Source organism: Arachis hypogaea, chromosome 18, assembly GCF_003086295.3.
Source record: "Arachis hypogaea cultivar Tifrunner chromosome 18, arahy.Tifrunner.gnm2.J5K5, whole genome shotgun sequence".
Lineage (NCBI taxonomy): Eukaryota > Viridiplantae > Streptophyta > Magnoliopsida > Fabales > Fabaceae > Arachis > Arachis hypogaea.
Window position 1 is genome coordinate 78,681,258 of NC_092053.1, and position 24,233 is coordinate 78,705,490.

At 37.0% G+C, this 24,233-nt stretch overlaps 1 non-coding gene across 1 annotated transcript; it reads right to left on the reverse strand.

Annotated features, from left to right (window-relative positions):
* Positions 1 to 8,563: 8,563 nt before the first annotated feature.
* Positions 8,564 to 8,671, reverse strand: LOC112774850 (small nucleolar RNA R71). Its single transcript, XR_003189309.1, has one exon. It is a non-coding gene; the product is annotated as a small nucleolar RNA R71 (small nucleolar RNA).
* Positions 8,672 to 24,233: the final 15,562 nt, after the last annotated feature.

Below are 24,233 nucleotides of genomic sequence, written 5' to 3' on the forward strand. Positions count from 1 at the left end.
ATCCGGTGGTAATACTGGAAAACAAAGTGCTTAGGGCCACGGCCAAGACTCATAAAGTAGTTGTGTTCAAGAATCAACATACTGAACTAGGAGAATCAATAACACTATCTGAACTCTGAGTTCCTATAGATGCCAATCATTCTGAACCTCAATGGATAAAGTGAGATGCCAAAACTATTCAAGAGGCAAAAAGCTACAAGTCCCGCTCATCTGATTGGAGCTATGTTTCATTGATAGTTTGGAATTTATAGTATATTCTCTTCTTTTTATCCTATTTGATTTTCAGTTGCTTGGGGACAAGCAACAATTTAAGTTTGGTGTTGTGATGAGCGGATAATTTATATGCTTTTTGGCATTATTTTTAGTATGTTTTTAGTAGGATCTAGTTACTTTTAGGGATGTTTTTATTAGTTTTTATGTTAAATTCACATTTCTGGACTTTACTATGAGTTTGTGTGTTTTTCTGTGATTTCAGGTATTTTCTGGCTGAAATTGAGGGACTTGAGCAAAAATCAGATTCAGAGGTTGAAGAAGGACTGCTGATGCTGTTGGATTCTGACCTCCCTGCACTCAAAGTGAATTTTCTGGAGCTACAGAACTCGAAATGGCGCTCTTCTAATTGCGTTGGAAAGTAGACATCCAGGGCTTTCCAGCAATATATAATAGTCTATACATTGGCGGAGTTTAGATGATGCAAAAGGGCGTTGAACACCAGTTCTATGCTACAGTCTGGAGTTAAACGCCAGAAACACGTCACGAACCAGAGTTGAACACCAAAAACACGTTACAACTTGGCGTTCAACTCCAGAAGAAGCCTCTGCACGTGTAAACTTCAAGCTCAGCCCAAGCACACACCAAGTGGGCCCCGGAAGTTGATTTATGCATCAATTACTTATTTTTGTAAACCCTAGTAACTAGTTTAGTATAAATAGAACTTTTTACTAATCTTTGGATCATCTTATGATTTTTAGTTCATCTTTAGGATCATATTGATCATGTTTGGGGGCTGGCCATTCGGCCATGCCTAAACCTTTCACTTATGTATTTTCAAGGGTAGAGTTTCTACACTCCATAGATTAATGTGTGGAGCTCTGTTGTTCCTCATGAATTAATGCAAAGTACTACTATTTTTCTATTCAATTCAACTTATTCCGCTTCTAAGATATTCATTCGTACTTCAATATGAATGTGATGAATGTGACAATCATCATCACTCCCCCACGAACGCGTGCCGGACAACCACTTTCGTTCCACCTTAGATTGAACGAGTATCTCTTGGATCTCTTAATCAGAATCTTTGTGGTATAAGCTAGATTGATGGTGGCATTCATGAGAGTCCGAAAAGTCTAAAACCTTGTCTGTGGTATTCCGAGTAGGATTCAGGGATTGAATGACTGTGACGAACTTCAAACTCGCGAGTGCTGGGCGTAGTGACAGACGCAAAAGGAGGGTAAATCCTATTCCAGTATGATCGAGAACCTCAGATGATTAGCCGTGCTGTGATAGAGCATTTGGACCTTTTTCACAAGAGGATGGGATGTAGCCATTGACAATGGTGATGCCCTTACATAAAGTTTCCCATGGAAAGGAGTAGCACTGATTGGATGAAGACAGCAGGAAAGCAGAAGTTCAGAAGAACGAAAGCATCTCTATACGCTTATCTGAAATTCTCACCAATGAATTACATAAGTATTTCTATCTTTATTTTCTATTTATTTATTATTTATTTTCGAAAACTCCATAACTATTTGATATCCGCCTGACTGAGATTTACAAGGTGACCATAGCTTGCTTTATACCAACAATCTCCGTGGGATCGACCCTTACTCACGTAAGGTTTTATTACTTGGACGACCCAGTGCACTTGCTAGCTAATTGTGCGAAGTTGTGAAGTTATGTTTGGACCATGGTATTGTGCACCAGGTTTTGGCACCATTACCAGGGAGAGAACGAACAACAAATTTTACAACCTCAGAGTAACAATTTCGCATACCACCCTCCATACCAACAATAAAACCAAGGCCAAAGTTATCGAACACTTCACCAAAGGCAAGCTCAAGCACCTCAACACAACCAACAACAAGCCCCGCAAATCATCTACCCTCCTTCTTCCTCCAACCAAGATAAAACACTCCATTCCATCCTTCAAGGACAAAAAGATCTTCAAAATTCACTTACCTCTAGCCTCACCAATCTTACCTCCACTCTTCAAGCTCTTATAACCCGCATGGAACCACCCTCTACCTCCAACAATCAACCTTCAAGCTCTAGTGCACTTCCCTCTCAACCTTTACCTAACCCCAAGGGTTGAATCAATTCCATCACTTTGAGGTCCGGAACTACTTTGCAAGGGAGGAGTCGCGAGGAGCCAAGCTCAAGAGAAGACATTCAAGTTGAAGACATTGTTGAGGTAGAAGATGTTGAAGAAGAGGATGAGGTACAAGATGCGGTTGAAGAAGAAGTTGCTCAACCAAGGAATGGAGTATCTAAGGAAGATGATGTTGTGAGAGAAGCCATTCCTATTGCTTTTCCACACCTTTCTAGGAGGACTAAAAAGCAAGTAGAGCTAGACCCTAAGATGGTGGAAATCTTCAAAAAGGTTGAGGTAACTATTCCTCTTTTTTATGCTATTCGCCAAGTTCCTAAGTATGCTAAGTTTTTAAAAGATTTGTGCATGAATAAGGATAAGATAAATAATTTAGAAACTATTCCTTTGGGTAGCTCTATTTCTGCTTTGATGGGTGCTATACTAGAAAAATGTGGTGATCCCGGTCTTTGTATGGTTTCTTGTACTATAGGGGGTGTACAATTTGTTGACTGCATGTGTGATTTAGGTGCATGTGTTAGTATTATGCCATTATCTGTATATGATGCTTTGAGGCTCTGATGAACGGAAAATTGTTGTGTCAGTATACAATTTCACAAATGAAATCTCGTTGCAAGTATAGTTCTAAACCAACAAACAATTCCTCAATCAAAAATTTGTTTGTCACAAGTACAAACCCCAATAAAAATAACCGAAGTATTCAAACCTCGGGTCGTCTCTCAAAGGAATTATCGGGAAGTGTTCTTGTTATTGGTTATGAGACATGTATTTTTTGGGGTTTTGAATAAAGAACACGAGAGATAAATTGCAAGAAAGTAAATGGAACTCAAATGATAAAAGGTCTTGGCAAGGGTTGATGGTTAAGGATCTTTATCTTTGTTACTAATCACAACATGATAATTGCAAGGATCAATCTCATTAAATCATCCTCTAACGACTGGAGGAAAGTCAAATGAGCTACACCAATCCTAATCCACAAGTCCTAGCCAACTCACTAATTAATTTAGTGGAAGCTAGAGTCAATGGACACCAATTATCAATACTTGGACATTAGTAACTCAAGTTCACCTAAGTTACCATCCCAAGCCAAGAACACAAAAATATACTCTAACATCCTTCTAAGCATTTAATCAAATACTTGGAAGGCATAAAAGGAAAGCAAGATAAGATTGCAAAAAATATAAATCTACACTACCAATTGCAAGGAAATTAACAACAACAACTTAAATCAACAATGAAAGAAATCAAACAGAAATTGCATTGAAGGAAAATAGAAGAAACAAGAGTGCATCAACAACAAAGTAAACAATTACAAGAAGTAAAGTATTAAACTAAGAAAGCAAAGGTAAAGGAATAAGGAATTAAGAAGGAAAAGTAAATCAAAGCATGAATTAAACCTAGATCTAAGAAATCCTAATCTACATCTAACCTAATTTTAGAGAGAAGAGAGAGCTTCTCTCTCTAGAAACTAACTAAAGCATGATCAAAACTCTACTATGTGCTTCCCCCTTGACTCCTCTTGATTTCTACATGTAATAAGCTCATAAATGAGTTGGATTTGGGCCTGGGAAGCTCAGAAATTGCCCCCAGCATTTTTACTTTAATGAGGTCACGTGCGAGCTGCAACGCGTACGCATGGGTCATGCGTACGCGTCGCTTGGCATTTTTGCTTTCAACGCGTACGCGTCGCCATGCGACTTTATATTCACGCGTGCGTGTCGATGAATGCACTCCAAATCCTTGATTTTCCATGAGTTCTCCACCTTGCATGCTTTTCTCTTCACTCCTTTGATCCATTCCTAGCCTTTTCAACCTGAAATCACTAACAAACACATCAAGGCATCTAGTGGAATCAAAAGTGAATTAAAATTAGCAAATTAAAGGCCTAAAAAGCATGTTTTCACACTTAAGCACAAATTAAGGAGAATTTATAAAATCATGCTATTTCATTGAATAAATGTGGGAAAAGGGTGATAAAACCCCCTCAATTCAGCATAAAATGCACCACGAAATAGTGATTCATCAGGCTCCCACCCTTGAAAAGGTCGGCAGCATGTTTTATTTTTGCAGATAAGAGCATAATAGTGGTTGGCATTGCAGAAGATGTCTTAGGGAGCATTAAGGGGTTGACGTTCCCAATTGACTTTTACATTCTAGAGATGCCCACAAATGACTCAGGAAGACTGATGAGCGGATAATTTATACGCTTTTTGGCATTGTTTTTAGTATGTTTTTAGTAGGATCTAGTTACTTTTAGGGATGTTTTTATTAGTTTTTATGTTAAATTCACATTTCTGGACTTTACTATGAGTTTGTGTATTTTTCTAGGATTTCAGGTAATTTCTGGCTTAAATTGAAGGACTTGAGCAAAAATCAGATTCAGAGGTTGAAGAAGGACTGCTGATGCTGTTGGATTCTGACCTCCCTGCACTCAAAGTGGATTTTCTGGAGCTACAGAACTCAAAATGGCGCGCTTCCAATTGCGTTGGAAAATAGACATCCAGGGCTTTCCAGCAATATATAATAGTCCATACTTTGCCCGAGTTTAGACGATGCAAAATGGCGTTAAACGCCAGTTCTACGCTACAGTCTGGAGTTAAACGCCATAAACACGTCACGAACCAGAGTTGAACGCCAAAAACACGTTACAACTTGGCGTTCAACTCCAAAAGAAGCCTCTGCATGTGTAAACTTCAAGCTCAGCCCAAGCCCACACCAAGTGGGCCCCGGAAGTGGATTTATGCATCAATTACTTACTTCTGTAAACCCTAGTAGCTAGTTTAGTATAAATAGGACTTTTTACTATTGTATCAGGAGATCTTATGATCTTTAGTTTCATCTTTTGATCACGTTTGGGGGCTGGCCATTTGGCCATGCCTGAACCTTTTACTTGTGTATTTTTCAATGGTAGAGTTTCTGCACTCCATAGATTAAGGTGTGGAGCTCTGCTGTTCCTCATGATTTAATGCAAAGTACTACTGTTTTATATTCAATTCAACTTATTCCGCTTCTAAGATATCCATTCGCACCCAAGAACATGATGAATGTGATGATTATGTGACGCTCATCATCATTCTCACTTATGAACGCGTGCCTGGCAAACACTTCCGTTCTACATGCAAACAAGCTAGAATAAGTATCTCTTAGATATCTAAAACAGAGGACCGAGTCCGAGATATTAGAATCTTCGTGGTATAAGTTAGAACCCATGGATGGCCATTCCTGAGATCCGGAAAGTCTAAACCTTGTCTGTGGTATTCCGAGTAGGATCTGGGAAGGGATGGCTGTGACGAACTTCAAACTCGTGAGTGCTGGGCATAGTGATAGACGCAAAAGGAGGGTGAATCCTATTCCAGTATGATCGAGAACCTCCAGATGATTAGCCGTGCCGTGACAAAGCATTTGGACCTTTTTCACAGAGAGGATGGGATGTAGCCATTGACAACGGTGATGCCCTATATAAAGCTTGCCATGGAAAGGAGTAGGAATGATTGGATGAAGACTGCAGGAAAGCAGAGGTTCAGAGGAACGAAAGCATCTCTATACGCTTATCTGAAATTCTCACCAATGATTTACATAAGTATTTCTATATTTATTTTCTGTTTATTTCTTATTATTATTCGAAAACTCCATAACCATTTGATATCCGCCTGACTGAGATTTACAAGATGACCATAGCTTGCTTCATACCAACAATCTCCGTGGGATCGACCCTTACTCACGTAAGGTTTTATTACTTGGACGACCCAGTGCACTTGCTGGTCAGTTGTATCGAAGTTGTGACAAATTATGAATTAAGATTAGAGCACCAAGTTTTTGGAGCCATTACCAGGGATCACAATTTCATGCACCAAGTTTTTGGTGCCTTTGCCGGGGATTGTTCGAGTTTGGACAACTGACGGTTCATCTTGTTGCTCAGATTAGGTAACTTTATTTTAATTTTAAGTTTTTGTTTTTATTCTTTTAATTTTCGAAAAAAATTTCCAAAAAAATAGAATATATTTTTCTTCAGAATTTTTAAGAATGAATTCTAGTGTTTCATGAAGCATGTTGAAGCCTGGCTGGCTATAAAGCCATGTCTAAATTCATTTGGACTAAGGCTTCGAAATCATCATTACAAGAGCAAGCTAGTTGTTGCTAATCAAATTTGTTATTGTATGACTGATTTGTATCTTCTAAAGCTTGGCTGGCCATTGGCCATGTCTAGTATTTTGGATCGGAGCTTTCATTGAAAGCTTGGCTGGCTAGTGAGCCATGTCTAATTCCTGGACTAAGGCTTTAGATTAAGAGTATAAGATTCCTGGAATTCATATTAAAAATTTTGAAATCCTTATTTTTCTTTTTCAAATAATTTTCGAAAAATACCAAAAAAATTCATAAAATCAAAAAATCAAAAATAATTTTGTGTTTCTTGTTTGAGTCTTGAGTCAAATTTTAAGTTTGGTGTCAATTGCATACTCATCTTGCATTTTTCGAAAATTGCACCCATGCATTGCATTCATCATGATCTTCAAGTTGTTCTTGATAAGTCTTCTTGTTTGATCTTTCAAATTTATTGTTTTGTGTATTTTCTTGTTTTTCATATGCATTCTTGAATTCTTAGTGTCTAAATATTAAAAATTTCTAAGTTTGGTGTCTTGCATGTTTTTCTTTTCTTAAAAATTTTTCAAAAATAAGTTCTTGGTGTTCATCTTGACATTCATAGTGTTCTTGCATGCATCACATGTTTTGATCCAAAATTTTCATGCATTGAGTCTTTTTGATATTTTTCTCTTTCATCATTAAAAATTAAAAAAAAAATATCTTTCCCTTTTTCACTCATAAATTTTCGAAAATTTGAGTTGACTTTTTCAAAACTTTTTAAAATTTAGTTGTTTCTTATGAGTCAAATCAAATTTTCAATTCAAAAATCTTATCTTTTTAAAATCTTTTTCAAAAATCATATCTTTTCCATTTTTTTATTTATTTTCGAAAATTTCAAAAATCTTTTTCAAAATCTTTTTCTTATTCTATCATATTTTTGAAAATCACATCATCAATTAATGTTCTGATCCAAAAATTTCAAGTTTGTTACTTACTTGTTAAGAAAGATTCAAACTTTAAGTTCTAGAATCATATCTTGTGATTTCTTGTAAATCAAGTCATTAATTGTGATTTTAAAAATCAAATCTTTTTCAAAACGAATTTCAATCATATCTCTTCAAAAAAAATTTTTCTTATCTTTTTCAAAATCATATCTTTTTCAAATATCTTTTCTAACTTCTTATCTTCTTATCTTTTAAAAAATTGATTTTCAAAATTTGTTTCAACTAACGAATTAACTTTTTGTTTGTTTCTTATCTCTTTCAAAACTACCTAACTAACTATCCCTCTCTAATTTTCGAAAATACCTCCCTCTTTTTCAAAAATTCGTTTTAGTTAATTAATTGTTTAAATTTTAATTTTAATTTTAATTCTCCTTTAATTTTAATTTTAATTCTCCTTTAATTTTCGAAATTCCCTCTCCCTCATCTCCTTCTATTTATTTATTCATCTACTAACACTTCTCCTCACCCAAAAATTCGAACCCCTTCTTCTCTTCTGAGTTCAAATTCTTATCTTCTTCATTCTCTTTCTTCTTTTCTTCTACTCACACAAGGGAACCTCTATACTGTGGTAAAAAGGATCCCTATTATTATTTTCTGTTCCCTTCTTTTTCATATGAGCAGGAGCAAGGACAAGAACATTCTTGTTGAAGCAGATCCTGAACCTGAAAGGACTCTGAAAAGGAAACTAAGAGAAGCTAAAATACAACAATTCAGAGACAACCTTACAGGAATTTTCGAACAGGAAGAGGAGATGGCAGCCGAAAATAATAATAATAATGCAAGGAGGATGCTTGGTGACTTTACTGCACCTAATTCCAATTTACATGGAAGAAGCATCTCCATTCCTCCCATTGGAGCAAACAATTTTGAGCTGAAACCTCAATTAGTTTCTCTGATGCAACAGAACTGCAAGTTTCATGGACTTCCATCTGAAGATCCATTTCAGTTCTTAACTGAATTCTTGCAGATGTGTGACACTGTTAAGACCAATGGGGTTGATCCCGAGGTCTACAGGCTTATGCTTTTCCCGTTTGCTGTAAGAGACAGAGCTAGAGTGTGGTTGGACTCTCAACCCAAAGATAGCCTGAACTCTTGGGATAAGCTGGTCACGGCTTTCTTAGCCAAGTTCTTTCCTCCTCAAAAGCTCAGTAAACTTAGAGTGGATGTTCAAACCTTCAGACAGAAGGAAGGTGAATCCCTCTATGAAGCTTGGGAGAGATACAAGCAACTGACCAAAAAGTGTCCTTCTGATATGCTTTCAGAATGGACCATTCTGGATATATTCTATGATGGTCTGTCTGAATTAGCTAAGATGTCATTGGATAATTCTATAGGTGGATCCATTCACCTAAAGAAAACGCCTGCAGAAGCTCAAGAACTTATTGACATGGTTGCTAACAACCAGTTTATGTATACTTCTGAGAGGAATCCTGTGAGTAATGAGACGCCTCAGAAGAAGGGAGTTCTTGAAATTGATACTCTGAATGCCATATTGGCTCAGAATAAAATATTGACTCAGCAAGTCAATATGATTTCTCAGAGTCTGAATGGAATGCAAGCCGCATCCACAAGTACTCAAGAGGCATCTTCTGAAGAAGAAGCTTATGATCCTGAGAACCCTGCAATAGCAGAGGTGAACTACATGGGTGAACCCTATGGAAACACTTATAATTCCTCATGGAGAAATCACCCAAATCTCTCATGGAAGGATCAACAAAAGCCTCAACAAGGCTTTAATAATGGTGGAAGAAACAGGTTTAACAATAGTAAACCTTTTCCATCATCCACTCAGCAAAAGACAGAGACTTCTGAGCAGAATCCATCTAGCTTAGCAAATTTAGTCACTGATCTATCTAAGGCCACTCTAAGTTTCATGAATGAAACAAGGTCTTCCATTAGAAATCTGGAAGCACAAGTGGGCCAGCTGAGTAAAAGGATCACTGAAACCCCTCCTAGTACTCTCCCAAGTAATACAGAAGAAAATCCAAAAGGAGAGTACAAGGCCATTGAAATGACCATCATGGCCGAAACCACAAAGGAAGGGGAGGATGTGAATCCCAAGGAGGAAGACCTCCTAGGACGTCCAGTGATCAACAAGGAGTTTCCCTTTGAGGAACCAAAGGGCTCTGAGGCTCATCTAGAGACCATAGAGATTCCATTAAACCTCCTTACGCCCTTCATGAGCTCTGATGAGTATTCTTCTTCTGAAGAGAATGAGGATGTTACTGAAGAGCAAGTTGCCAAGTTCCTTGGTGCAATCATGAAGCTGAATGCCAATTTATTTGGTAGTGAGACTTGGGGAGATGAACCTCCCCTGTTCACCAATGAACTAAATGCATTGGATCAACTGAGATTGCCTCAGAAGAAATAGGATCCTGGAAAGTTCCTAATACCTTGTACCATAGGCACCATAACCTTTGAGATGGCTCTATGTGACCTTGGGTCAGGAATAAACCTCATGCCACTCTCTGTAATGGAGAAACTGGAAATCTTTAAGGTGCAAGCTGCCAGAATCTCATTAGAGATGGCAGACAACTCAAGAAAAGAGGCTTATGGACAAGTAGAGGACGTGTTAGAAAAGGTTGAAGGCCTTTACATCCCTGATGATTTCATAATCCTAGATACTGGAAAGGATGAGGATGAATCCATTATTCTTGGAAGACCCTTCCTAGCTACAGCAAGAGCTGTGATTGATGTAGACAGAGGTGAACTAGTCCTTCAATTGAATGAGGACTCCCTTATGTTTAAAACTCAAGGTCATCCTTCTGTAAACATGGAAAAGAGGCACAGTAAGCTTCTCTCAGTACAGAGTCAACTAAAGTCCCCACAGTCAAACTCTAAGTTTGGTGTTGAACTCCCATATCCAAACTCTATGTTTGGTGTTGGAAGTCTATAAAATTGACCTGATCACCTGTGTGGCTCCATGAGAGCCCACTATCAAGCTATTGACATTAAAGAAGCGCTTGTTGGGAGGCAACCCAATTTTTATTTATCTAATTTTATTTTTATTTTATTGTTCTTTCATGTTTTATTAGGTTCATGATCATGTGGAGTCACAAAATAAATAGAAAAATCAAAAACAGAATCAAAAATAGCAGAAGAAAAATCACACGCTAGAGGAAGGGCTTACTGGCGTTTAAACGCTAGTAAGGAGCATCTGGCTGGCGTTCAACGCCAGAACAGAGCATGGATCTGGCGTTGAACGCCCAAAACAAGCAGCATCCTGGCATTCAGACGCCAGGAATGCACACTGAGGAAAGCTGGCGCTGAACACCAGAAACAAGCATAGAATTGGCGTTCAACGCCAGAAACATGCTGCATCTGGGCGCTGAACGCCCAGAACAAGCACCGATTCGGCGTTTAAACGCTAGAATTGCATGCAAAGGCATTTTACATGCCTAATTGGTGCAGGGATGCAATTCCTTGACACCTCAGGATCTGTGGACACCACAGGATCCCCACATACCTCCACTCACCTTACCTCCTCATAATCCTATATCACCCTTTCCCAAGAACCCTTCACCAATCACCTCCAAAACCATTATACACCCCTCCTACCTTCAAAATTCAAAATCACTTTCCCACCCAAACCCACCCTAAATGGCCGAACCTAACCCCTCTCCCTACACTATATAAACCCCTCCATTCTTCTTCATTTACACACAACACAACCCTCTCTTCCTCTTCTTGGCCGAAACACAAACCTCTCTCGCTCTCCTCCATTTCTTCTTCTCCTTCATCTCTTCTTTCTTCTCTTGCTCGAGGGCAAGCAATATTCTAAGTTTGGTGTGGTAAAAGCATAGCTTTTTTTTTTTCATTACCATTGATGGCACCTAAAACCGGAGAATTCTCTAGAAAAAGGAAAGGGAAGACAAAAGCTTCCACCTCCGAGTCATGGGAGATGGAAAGATTCATCTCCAAAGCCCATCAAGACCACTTCTATGATGTTGTGGCCAAGAAGAAGGTGATCCCCGAGGTCCCTTTCAAACTCAAGAAAAATGAGTATCCGGAGATCCGACATGAGATCCATAGAAGAGGTTGGGAAGTTCTAACAAACCCCATCCAACAAGTCAGAATTCTAATGGTTCAAGAGTTCTATGCTAATGCATAGATTACTAGGAACCATGATCAAAGTAAGAACCCGAACCCAAAGAATCATCTCAGCATGGTTCGGGGGAAATAGTTAGATTTTAGTCTGGAAAATGTGATGTTGGCGTTCAACTTGCCAATGATGGAAGAGAACGCACGCCCCTACACAAGGAGAGTTAACTTTTATCAAAGGTTGGACCAAGTCCTCATGCACATATGTGTGGAAGGAGCTCAATGGAAAATTGACTCAAAAGGCAAACCGGTTCAACTGAGAAGACTGGACCTTAAGCCTGTAGCTAGAGGATGGTTGGAGTTTATTCAACGCTCAATCATTCCCACTAGCAACCGGTCTGAAGTTACTATAGACTGGGCCATCATGATCCATAGCATCATGATTGGAGAAGAAGTGGAAGTTCATGAGATTATACCTCAAGAACTCTACAAGGTGGCTGACAAGTCCTCCACTATGGCAAGGTTAGCTTTTCCTCACCTCATTTGCCATCTATGCAATTCAGTTGGGATTGACATAGAGGGAGATACCCTCATTGATAAGGACAAGCCCATCACTAAGAAAAGGATGGAGCAAATAAGAGAGCCTATTCATGGATCTCAAGAGACGCATGAAGAAGCTCAAGGGATGCACTTTCCTCCACAGAACTTTTGGGAGCAAATCAACACCTCCCTAGGAGAATTGAGTTCCAACATGGGACAATTAAGGGTGGAACATCAAGATCACTCCATCATCCTCCATGAAATTAGAGAAGATCAAAGAGCTATGAGGGAGGAGCAATAAAGACAAGGAAGAGACATAGAAGAGCTCAAGGACATCATTGGTTCCTCAAGAAGAAAACGCCACTATCACTAAGGTGGACTCATTCCTTGTTCTCAAATTTTCTATTTTTCGTTTTCTTTATGTTAAGTGTTTATCTATGTTTGTGTCTTTATTACATGATCATTAGTATCTAAGTGTCTATGCCTTAAAGTAGTGAATATGAATCCATCACCTCTCTTAAATGAAAAATATTTTCAATTCAAAAGAACAAGAAGTACATGAGTTTCGAATTTATCCTTGAACTTAGTTTAATTATATTGATGTGGTGACAATACTCTTTGTTTTCTGAATGAATTCTTGAACAGTGCATATGTCTTTTGAAGTTGTTGTTTATGAATGTTAAATATGTTGGCTCTTGAAAGAATGATGACAAGGAGACATGTTATTTGATAATCTGAAAATTCATAAAAATGATTCTTGAAGCAAGAAAAAGCAGTGAATACAAAAGCTTGCAGAAAAAAAAATGGCAAAAGAAAAGAAAAAAAGAAAAAAAGAGAAAGAAAAAGCAAGCAGAAAAAGCCAAAAGCTCTTAAAACCAAGAGACAAGAGCAAAAAGCCAGTAACCCTTAAAACCAAAAGGCAAGGGTAAATAAAAAGGATCCCAAGGCTTTGAGCATCAGTGGATAGGAGGGCCTAAATGAATAAAATCCTGGCCTAAGCGGCTAAACCAAGTTGTCCCTAACCATGTGCTTGTGGCGTGAAGGTGTCAAGTGAAAACTTGAGACTGAGCGGTTAAAGTCAAGGTCCAAAGCAAAAGAAGAGTGTGCTTAAGAACCCTGGACACCTCTAATTGGGGACTTTAGCAAAGCTGAGTCACAATCTGAAAAGGTTCACCCAATTATGTGTCTGTGGCATTTATGTATCCGGTGGTAATACTGGAAAACAAAGTGCTTAGGGCCACGACCAAGACTCATAAAATAGCTGTGTTCAAGAATCAACATACTGAACTAGGAGAATCAATAACACTATCTAAATTCTAAGTTCCTATAGATGCTAATCATTCTGAACTTCAATGGATAAAGTGAGATGCCAAAACTATTCAAGAGGCAAAAAACTACAAGTCCCGCTCATCTGATTGGAGCTATGTTTCATTGATATTTTGGAATTTATAGTATATTCTCTTCATTTTATCCTATTTGATTTTCAGTTGCTTGGGGACAAGCAACAATTTAAGTTTGGTGTTGTGATGAGCGGATAATTTATACGCTTTTTGGCATTGTTTTTAGTATGTTTTTAGTAGGATCTACTTACTTTTAGGGATGTTTTTATTAGTTTTTATGTTAAATTCACATATCTGGACTTTACTCTGAGTTTGTGTGTTTTTCTGTGATTTCAGGTAATTTTTGGCTGAAATTGAGAGACTTGAGCAAAAATCAGATTCAGAGGTTGAAGAAGGACTGCTGATGCTGTTGGATTCTGACCTCCCTACACTCAAAGTGGATTTTCTGGAGCTACAGAACTTAAAATGGCACGCTTCCAATTGCGTTGGAAAGTAGACATCCAGGGCTTTCCAGAAATATATAATAGTCTAAACTTTGCTCGAGTTTAGATGACGCAAAAGGGCGTTGAACGCCAGTTCTACGCTGCAGTCTGGAGTTAAACGCCAGAAACACATCACGAACCAGAGTTGAACGCCAAAAACACGTTACAACTTGGCGTTCAACTCCAAAAGAAGCCTCTGCACATGTAAACTTCAAGCTCAGCCCAAGCACACAGCAAGTGGGCTCCGGAAGTGGATTTATGCATCAATTACTTACTTCTGTAAACCCTAGTAGCTAGTTTAGTATAAATAGGACTTTTTACTATTGTATCAGGAGATCTTATGATCTTTAGTTTCATCTTTTGATCACGTTTGTGGGCTGGCCATTCAGCCATGCCTGAACCTTTCACTTATGTATTTTTCAACGGTAGAGTTTCTGCACTCCATAGATTAAGGTGTGGAGCTCTGCTGTTCCTCATGATTTAATGCAAAGTACTACTGTTTTATATTCAATTCAACTTATTCCGCTTCTAAGATATCCATTCGCACCCAAGAACATGATGAATGTGATGATTATGTGACGCTCATCATCATTCTCACTTATGAACGCGTGCCTGACAAACACTTCCGTTCTACATGCAAACAAGCTAGAATGAGTATCTCTTAGATATCTAAAACAGAGGACCGTGTCTGAGATATTAGAATCTTCGTGGTATAAGTTAGAACCCATGGATGGCCATTCCTGAGATCCGGAAAGTCTAAACCTTGTCTGTGATATTCCGAGTAGGATCTGGGAAGGGATGGCTGTGACGAACTTCAAACTCGTGAGTGCTGGGCGTAGTGACAGACGCAAAAGGAGGGTGAATCCTATTCCAGTATGATCGAGAACCTCCAGATGATTAGCCGTGCCGTGACAGAGCATTTGGACCTTTTTCACAGAGAGGATGGGATGTAGCCATTGACAACGGTGATGCCCTATATAAAGCTTGCCATGGAAAGGAGTAGGAATGATTGGATGAAGACTGCAGGAAAGCAGAGGTTCAGAGGAACGAAAGCATCTCTATACGCTTATCTGAAATTCTCACCAATGATTTATATAAGTATTTCTATATTTATTTTCTGTTTATTTCTTATTATTATTCGAAAACTCCATAACCATTTGATATCCGCCTGACTGAGATTTACAAGATGACCATAGCTTGCTTCATTCCAACAATCTCCGTGGGATCGACCCTTACTCACGTAAGGTTTTATTACTTGGACGACCCAGTGCACTTGCTGGTCAGTTGTATCGAAGTTGTGACAAATTATGAATTAAGATTAGAGCACCAAGTTTTTAGAGCCATTACTAGGGATCACAATTTCATGCACCAAAGACCATCATTCATCTTGCTTGGGAGGCCATATTTGAAGGCTTCACGGTTTAAATTAGATGCCTTCTCGGGTACATATTCATTTGAGATAGATGGAAGAGCAGTGAGCTTCAACCTTGATGAAGCTATGAAGCACCTACCGGAAGACCACTCTATCTTCCAGTGTGACATTATTGATGAGACTGTGGCTGAAGTTCACCAAGAGGTAGTAGAAGAAAAGAACATGGAGTAAGGTGCAAGTGTGGGAAAGCCCTCTGAGTATACTAAAGACACCTTGCCACCTCCAATGGTTCTGGATGATCAAGTGCCAAGCCATGAGCTGAAAATGGAGTTGAAGCCCCTTCCAGCTCACCTCAAGTATGCTTATCTCGAGGACAATCAAAAGCTCCCGATTATCATTGCCAAAGAACTTACTTCCCAACAAGAGGAGTAATTGCTTAATGTGCTTAGAAGACACAAGAAAGCTATTGGGTGGAGTTTGGCGGACATAGTAGGTATAAGCCCTCAAGTCTGTGAGCACCGCATATTTCTAGAGGAAGGAGCAAGGCCTATCCGTCAACCTCAAAGGCGGTTGAACCCCATCATTTTGGAAGCTGTGAAGAAGGAAGTGACCCGACTGCTTGAAGCCGACATCATTTATCCAATCTCGGATAGTGAATGGGTTAGCCCAGTACAGGTGGTTCCGAAGAAGTCTGGTGTCACAACATTGAAGAATGAGCATGGGGAACTCATGGCTACAAGAGTGCAGAATTCCTAGAGGGTGTGCATTGACTATAGGCGTCTGAACCCACTACAAGAAAAAGCAATATTTGTAACAAAAAAATAGTTACAAAAAATCGAAATTTTGAAACAAAAGGATTTTGTAACAAAAAAAGGGGCCGTTGCAGTATGTCCCGTTACAAAAAGTTTTTGTTACAAAAAATGGAACTGTTACAATTCAAAGTAATATTTTGTAACAAAATTTTCTGATACAAAAAACCAAAAGTCGTTACAAAAGTGATAACAAATTTTGATCTTCAAAATATTTTTGGTGACAATATATTTTTTCCTATCATAAAATTTTGTTACAAAATATAACTTGATTTTGTAAGATTTCTTTCTTTAGTTACAAAACACTATTTATTTTATAATTTTAATACAAATTACACGCATAATTTGCCAAATTATATTAATTTTTTAATTAATTAATATATTAACTAATTTACTCAACAAGTCAACACTTATATAATATATAATAACATAGATAGTTTAAATATCTTTAATTCAACTAAGATTGTTTTATAAATCTTCAACATATAAACTTTAAAGTACAAACTAACAAGACACATTGAAAAACCCTCATGAACTAGATAGATACATAGGACAAGAAAAACAAGGAATTATAAATCTCTAAAATATAAACTACAAATTACAAACTCCATTATGTTCATACATCTCCTTTCAAAAACAGTGAAGCATTATGTATCAAGTTGTATAATCTTGGTGATTGTAGAACAAGCTAAGCCTCTCAACATCTCTAATGTATATAACCTGGTTTGTTTTCTGTAGAGAGATAAGGACCTCCTGAATTCGGCATCATGACAGAGTTTGCACTGGGAGTAAGAAGGACAAAATCTAATAACTGTATTAGAGAAGAAAATCTGGTGTCACACTATTTTAACATTGAAGTGCTTTATTTACTTCTGGCATGTCAATCAAATATAGAACATGCTATTTCTAGTGAGAAAAGAAATGTTTCCTTATTTTAGCTGCAAAGTTCTCATCTAACATAATATTGCTTGAGCTGATGGAGACATGATATGCTGGTGGATCACTAAAAAGAAACAAGTATTTCTGCAGCCACAATCAACACAACAAAAGCCCAAAATCAGAATCATGTTTCACAACTTTTGTGAAACGTTAAATAATTTGTCACAGATATAAGTGACAAAACAGCCTCATATATTCATGTTTCTACAATCATATCGGTCAAAAGAAAGAACTCAGAAATAGGCCAAGTCATACAGAACTATCTTGTAGATACACATTTAAGCTTTTATTTTTCATTGGCAAACTGAATGAAACATGCAACTGTTGGAAACTCTGTCAAAATTTTAATCTTCCTATATACTAACATGTTTTAAGGTAGGAAAATTGAATATATATATATATATATACAGAAACTAATTTACACTTGCTTCCATGAAACCAAGTACATAGTTTCCAATATTTATTTTATCATAAATGCCAAGAATGAGAAATGCTAAACAGTTACAGCTTAGCAGGGATGTCACGCATCCAATAGCAATTCGTGAACTCAATGAGACATTAACTTTTCATAGTCCTCAAAACACATTAGGCAAATTTGGTTCTTTGACAAGCTTTTGTTTAAAGAGCTTACCAGTGCTACTACAACTTCATTAGCAATCTGCAACCTCATCCTCCAATTTAAGGGAGTCTTCAAGGGATCTACCAGCATTCAAACATTGAAATAAATAAATAATTAAAATAAGTTCCAATTATTATTGAGAGGCTCCTCTAAAATCCTTCTAATTTCTTTCAAAATTTACCATTGAGATGCTCCTTTAAGCTTCCATTCTCTATGTTATCAAATATGAGCAGTCTCCAGAAATAACCCAAAGGCAACATGAAACCAGTTAAAAAATTTGCTTTACCTATCAAAGCTGAGGACTCTGGCAACTTGCGGAACCCAGAGGCAGAGGCAGAACAAAACCATTTTCCCAAATCCCCATTAGCAGCTTCCTTGTTTTCTTTTCCATTCGCATTACTCTTTACGGCGGACCTTGGTGACGATGGACCTTGGCGACGGCGACGAACTCCGGAGGCGGCGGCGCAACAGCAACGGTGGGATTGGAAGCAGCAGCGATAATTGGGCGTACAACAATGCTGAGAACTCCTCCTCTCCCTCACGTTCTGTTTGTTTTCTCCCTTTCTTGCCTGTGACGGTGATGGCGACGGGACCTGGCAGCAGCGGCGGTGGATAAGCGGTGATAGAGGCAAGGCACGACGGCGACGAAACCCTTGGCGGCAAGACGCGACGGCTTCGTGGCACCAGAGCATAGCGATGAGATCCCCTTCCAGGTGGATAGTGGCAACGTTGAAGGCTCTACGACGGGAGTAACCCGTCGGCGACAGTGGAAGCTTTAGTTGCAGCAAGAACGGTCTCCAAGGGCGATGGCGGGGACGGCGGAAACGACCCACGACGACAGTAGCGGCGTCCTCTTGCTCGATCTCTCCTCCTCTGCATCACTCTCCTTTCTCTGATTTTCCATTTCTGAAATTTGTTACGTTGAAGGGGATGAAATGCGATAGGGTGCGGCTGAGTGATGGTATTAATTATTAAGGAAGGGTAAAATTAGGGTTAGGTTCTTCATTTTGGGAATAAAGGTTTCTGATTTTTTTACAAAATAAACATATTTTGAGATAAATTATTTTTAATTTAAATTATAAAATAAATATATTCATCAAATTTTATATATTATATTTAAATCTAAAATATTAATTATCTAATTAAATTATATACCATTTTATTATTTTTCCATCAGCAAAATTTTAATTTCAATTTATATGAAATAACTAATTATAATAAAAATTGTACATAAATATTAAGTGACTTAAATTTAAAGTATTTATAAAAGTGAATCTAATCATTTCTAATAAATTAATTTCTAAAAGTAAAAGTTAATAAAACAACTAATTATGATAAAATTAACTTAAACTTAAAGTATTTATAAAAAATAATTTAATCATTCCTAATAAATTAATCTCTTAGAGCTTAATTTAATAAAATAAATTATAATTTATTCATAATAAAAATTACTTAAAATATGTAAAATATTTTAATTTTTGAAACAAAATAAATTATTCTGAAAAGAATTATATAAATAATTTTTTTACTCAAAGTGTTTAACATTTTGAAATAATTTTTTTGTTATAAAATATACTTATATTTTGTGACAAACAAATAACTTGTTACAAACAATGTTAAATTTTGTGATAAATTAATTTTTTGTTACAAAACAATTGAATTTTTTGAAACAAAAAGATATTTTGTTACAAAATATTTCAAATTTTTGCAACTACTTTATTCTTTGTTACAAAATATTATAATATTTTATAACAAAACAACAGTTTGTTACAAAAACTAATATAATTTGTAACAAAAAAAATCAGGTTGTTACAAAATATTAGCATGTTTTGTAATAACTTGTAATGTTGATACAAAATATTATTCTTTTGTAACAATCACCAATTATTATTACAAAAAATCCTTTTTTCGTAACAATTTTAAATTTGATACAAAATTTTTGTTACAAATGTTCCATTTTCTTGTAGTGACCAAGCTACTCGCAAGGATCACTACCCATTACCCTTCATCGATCAAATACTTGATCGCTTGTTAGGTAAATCACACTACTGTTTTCTAGATGGTTATACTGCTTATTTTCAAATCCATATTGCTCCAGAAGATCAGGAGAAAACAACTTTTACATGCCCCTTTGGAACATATGCATATAAGAGAATGCCTTTTGGCTTATGTAATGCATCGGTTACGTTTCAAAGGTGCATGATGAGTATCTTCTCAGATCTTCTTGAGCATTATATGAAAGTTTTTATGGATGAATTTAGTGTCTTTGGTGATTCATTTGACCTTTGTTTGGATAGTTTAGCTAGAGTATTAGAAAGATGTGTTAGTTCAAACCTTGTACTTAATTTTAAAAAATGTCATTTTATGGTAAAACAGGGTATTGTTCTAGGCCATATTGTTTCTAATACTGGTATATCTGTTGATCCTGCAAAGGTAGATGTTATTTCTAGTTTACCTTACCCCTCCTCCATGAGGGAAGCCCATTATTTTCTTGGTCATGCAGGTTTCTACCGGCGTTTTATCAAGGACTTCAATAAGGTTGCACTACCTTTGTCCCGTTTGCTGCAGAAGGATGTAGAGTTTGAGTTGAGTGAGGACTGTGATGATTGAGATTTGCTCGATGGTCTAGAATTTCTCTTCTAGAAATAAAAACTTCGTTGTAAGCATAGCTCCAAACCAACAAACAATTCCCACATCAAAAATTTGAGTTGTCACAAGTACAAACCCCAATAAGAATTAACCGAAGTATTTAGACTCCGGGTCGTCTCACAAGGAATTGCAATGAAGTGTATGATTATTGGCTATGAAGGATGTAAGGGGGTTTTGATTGGTGAGAGGGAAAGAAAGTAAATGACAAGAAAAGTAAAGAGAGCAATTAAAGGAAGCAATTAATAAAGAGAGACATTCATGGCAAGAATTGAGATCATAGGCTTTCTATCCTAGTCATACAATGATTAATTTGTCTTATTTAGTCAACTCCAACAAATGGAAGAAGGTATCATGTCATCTTCACATAGGGAGAATGTCAAACAAGACTAATTAATCATGTCACAAATATAAACAAGAATTTATCTTATTATGTCATCTCCAACATTGGAAGAAGGTATCATATTATCTTCCATGAGAGAAAGTCTAATAAGACTAGCTAATCTCAATCCAAAAGTCCTAATAAAGTTACTAATTAAATTAGCGTCAATGAAAATAATATTAGCTAACAACTCTAGATCACCAACATGAGTTGGGTTTTCATGACTCAAGATTGCCTAATTACTCTTTCCAAGCCAAAAATGCTCAAAATCTACTCTAAAGCCCAACCAAGCATTTTGTCAAACACTTGGAAGGCATAAAAGGAAAGCATGGTAAATGAGCAAGAATAGTAAAATCTACCAGCTACAAATTGCAAGGAAACAAGATCAACAACTCAAATCAACAATAAAGAGACATCAAACATTAAATTGCATTAAAAGTAAATCAAATCCAACAAGAGCATCCATGAACATAAAAGATAAATAAAAGTAAAATTAACAAGAGAACTAAGAAGAATAGAGTAGTAGAAACAAAAAATTGGAAAGGAAACAAGATGAAATTAAGAAATCATGCCTAGATCTAAGATGGATTAAGCTAACCTAATTCTAGAGAGAAGAGGGAGCTTCTCTCTCTAGAAACTAACCTACATGATGCTAATGCTACAAACAATTGCTCCCCCTTGCCGAAACTTGAATTATGCATGAAATAGCATTAGAAATGAGTTGGGTTGGGTCCAAAGTGCTTCAGAAATCGCTGGGGGCGATTTCACTTTAGTGGACCACGTGCTCAATCGGCGCGCACGCGTACATGGCGCGTGCGCGCCCCTATACGCAAAGCAACATATGGCAAATTGTATATCATTTCGAAAGCCCCAGATGTTAGCTTTCCAACGCAACTGGAACCGTCTCATTTGGACCTCCGTAGCTCATGTTATGGTCGATTGAGTGCAAAGAGGTCGGGTTGACAGCTTTACAGTTCCTTCATTTCTTCATGAGTTCTCCCACTTTGCATGCTTTTCTCCTCATTTCTTCCATCCAATTCTTGTCTTATGAACATGAAATCACTCAACAAATACATCAAGGCATCAAATAGAATTAAAGTGAATTAAAATCACCAATTTTAGGGCCTAAAAAGCATGTTTTCACACTTAAGCACAAATCAAGGGAGAATTACAAAACCATGCTATTTCATTGAATAAATGTGGAAAAAGTTGATAAAATCCCCCAAATTAAGCACAAGATAAACCACAAAATCAGGGTTTATCAAATCTCCCCACACTTAAACCAAGCATGTCCTCATGCTAAGAATAAAGAAGGACAAGAAAAGGGTATGAACATTTATTCAATGCAAATAAACTATATAAACCTATCTACATGCATGCAACTAAATGCAAAATAATTCTACCTACTTGGTTAAAAGTAAATCAATCCCCAAGAACACATATGCACATATTGGGCTAAGTAGTATGATGATTCATGAATCCTACCAATTTGAATATCAAAATAAAGATCAAATAGACTTGTAAGAAGAAAGCTCATGAAAGCCAGGAACAAAGAATTGAGCATCGAACCCTCACCGGAAGTGTATCCGCTCTAGTCGCTCAAGTGTATAGGATCGATTCACTCAATTCTCCTCTAATCATGCTTTCCAAGATTTCTTTTTCATCTAACAATCAACAATTATTAAATGCATGCATACATTCATCATGAGGACTTATTCATAGGTTGTAATGGGGTTAGGGTAAAGGTAAGGATGCATATGGTCAAGTAAGCTTGAAATTTGCATCTTTGATTAGCCTAAGCTCTCACCTAACACATGTAACAACCTATATAATTCTAATACACAACCTAACTACCCATGATTCCCACTTTTTCACATACTCATGCATTTTCTTTAATTAACATTCCATATCCATTGATTTTTTTATTGAACTTTACTTTGGGGCATTTTTGTCCCCTTTTTATTTCTTTTTCTCTTTTTTTTTTCTTTTTTTTATATTATTTTTTTCTTTATCATCATTTTTTTCAAGTATATACAAATGTATAAATGCATATGATTTTACATATAGTGCATGAATATGTACCTAATTCCCAATATTTTTAACAAAAATAAAAATTACACTTTTACCTCAACCAATGTCCTAAGTTTCCCATACCCAAATGATACACACCCTCACTAGCCTAAGCTAATCAAAGATCCAAATTAAGGACATTTATTATTTTTCACTTAGGGGTAGTGATTTGCTATAATTAAGAACAAAAGGGATTCAATAGGCTCAAAATTGGCCAACAATTGTTGATGAAAGGTAGGCTATTTGGGTAAGTGAGCTAAACGAAATGATGGTCTCAGTCATATAAATGCATGTATACATGGAACAATGGACATAAAGAATCAAACAAATCAAAGATTACAATCATAGAAAGAGAACAATGCACACAAGAATGAAAATAAGTGGTTATATGATGTAACCACACAATTGGGCTCAAAACTCACATGCTTGTGTTCTTAGCTCAAAAACCATGTTCCAAAATAAATTCTTCAAGCAAGTTCAACAAGAAATTTTTTTTTTCAAATTGGTAAGGTGCCCTAACAACAGTTTCTTGGAAAAGAAATCATCACCCTAACCAAGTAGTCCTAACATAAAAAGGAAGTGATAAAATATGTACAAATTCTAACTAACATGCAACCTATCATGCAATGCAACAACTAACTAACAAGGACAAAAATTGAAAAATTGGTGTTGAAAGGAAATTGTTACCCATGGAGATCGGTCGGACAATGATAAACCACTATTTTATGGTTTATCTTGTGCTCAATTGAGTGGATTTTATCAACTCTTTACCCACTTATTCATACTATTTGCATGAGTTTACATTCTCTTTCCTGATTTTGTGCTATGATTGAAAACATGCTTCTTTGACCTTATATTTGTAATATTAATCCTCTCTTACTACCATTAGATGCCTTGATATGTGTGTTAAGTGTTTTCAGGGATTACAGGGCAGGAATGGCTTAGAGGATGGAAAGGAAGCATGCAAAAGTGGAAGAAATACAAGAAGTTGAAGGAACTGCAAAGCTGTCCAGCTTGACCTCTCTGCACTCAAACGGCCATAACTTGAGCTACCAAGGTCCAAATGATGTGGCTTCAGTTGCGTTGGAAAGCTAACGTCCGGGGCTTCGATTTGATATATAATTGCCATAGCTGCCTCGAAGTTAGGCAACGCGAACACGTGAATGACGCGCCCGCGTCGCATCTGTGAACTTCAATCCGCGCGAACGCGTGGACGACGCCTCCGCGTCACCTTCCCACGACCTGAACGTAACAAAAATCTGTGGGAGCGATTTCTGGGCTGCTTTTGACCTAGTTTTCAGCCCAGAACACACAGATTAGAGGCTATAAAGTGGGAGAATGCATCCATTCATATCAAGCTTTCAAATTCACAATTTTAGGATTAGATGTAGTTTTTAGAGAGAGAGGTTCTCTCCTCTCTCTTAGGATTTAGAATTAGGATTCTTTTCAGTTCATGATTATTTCATCTTTTGCGATCACAGGTTCAATGTTCCTTTTATTTATTTTTCTAATTTAATTTATAAACTTCCATGTTAGATTTGATTTCTTTTGTGAATGTAATTCGAGGTATTTTCAGATTT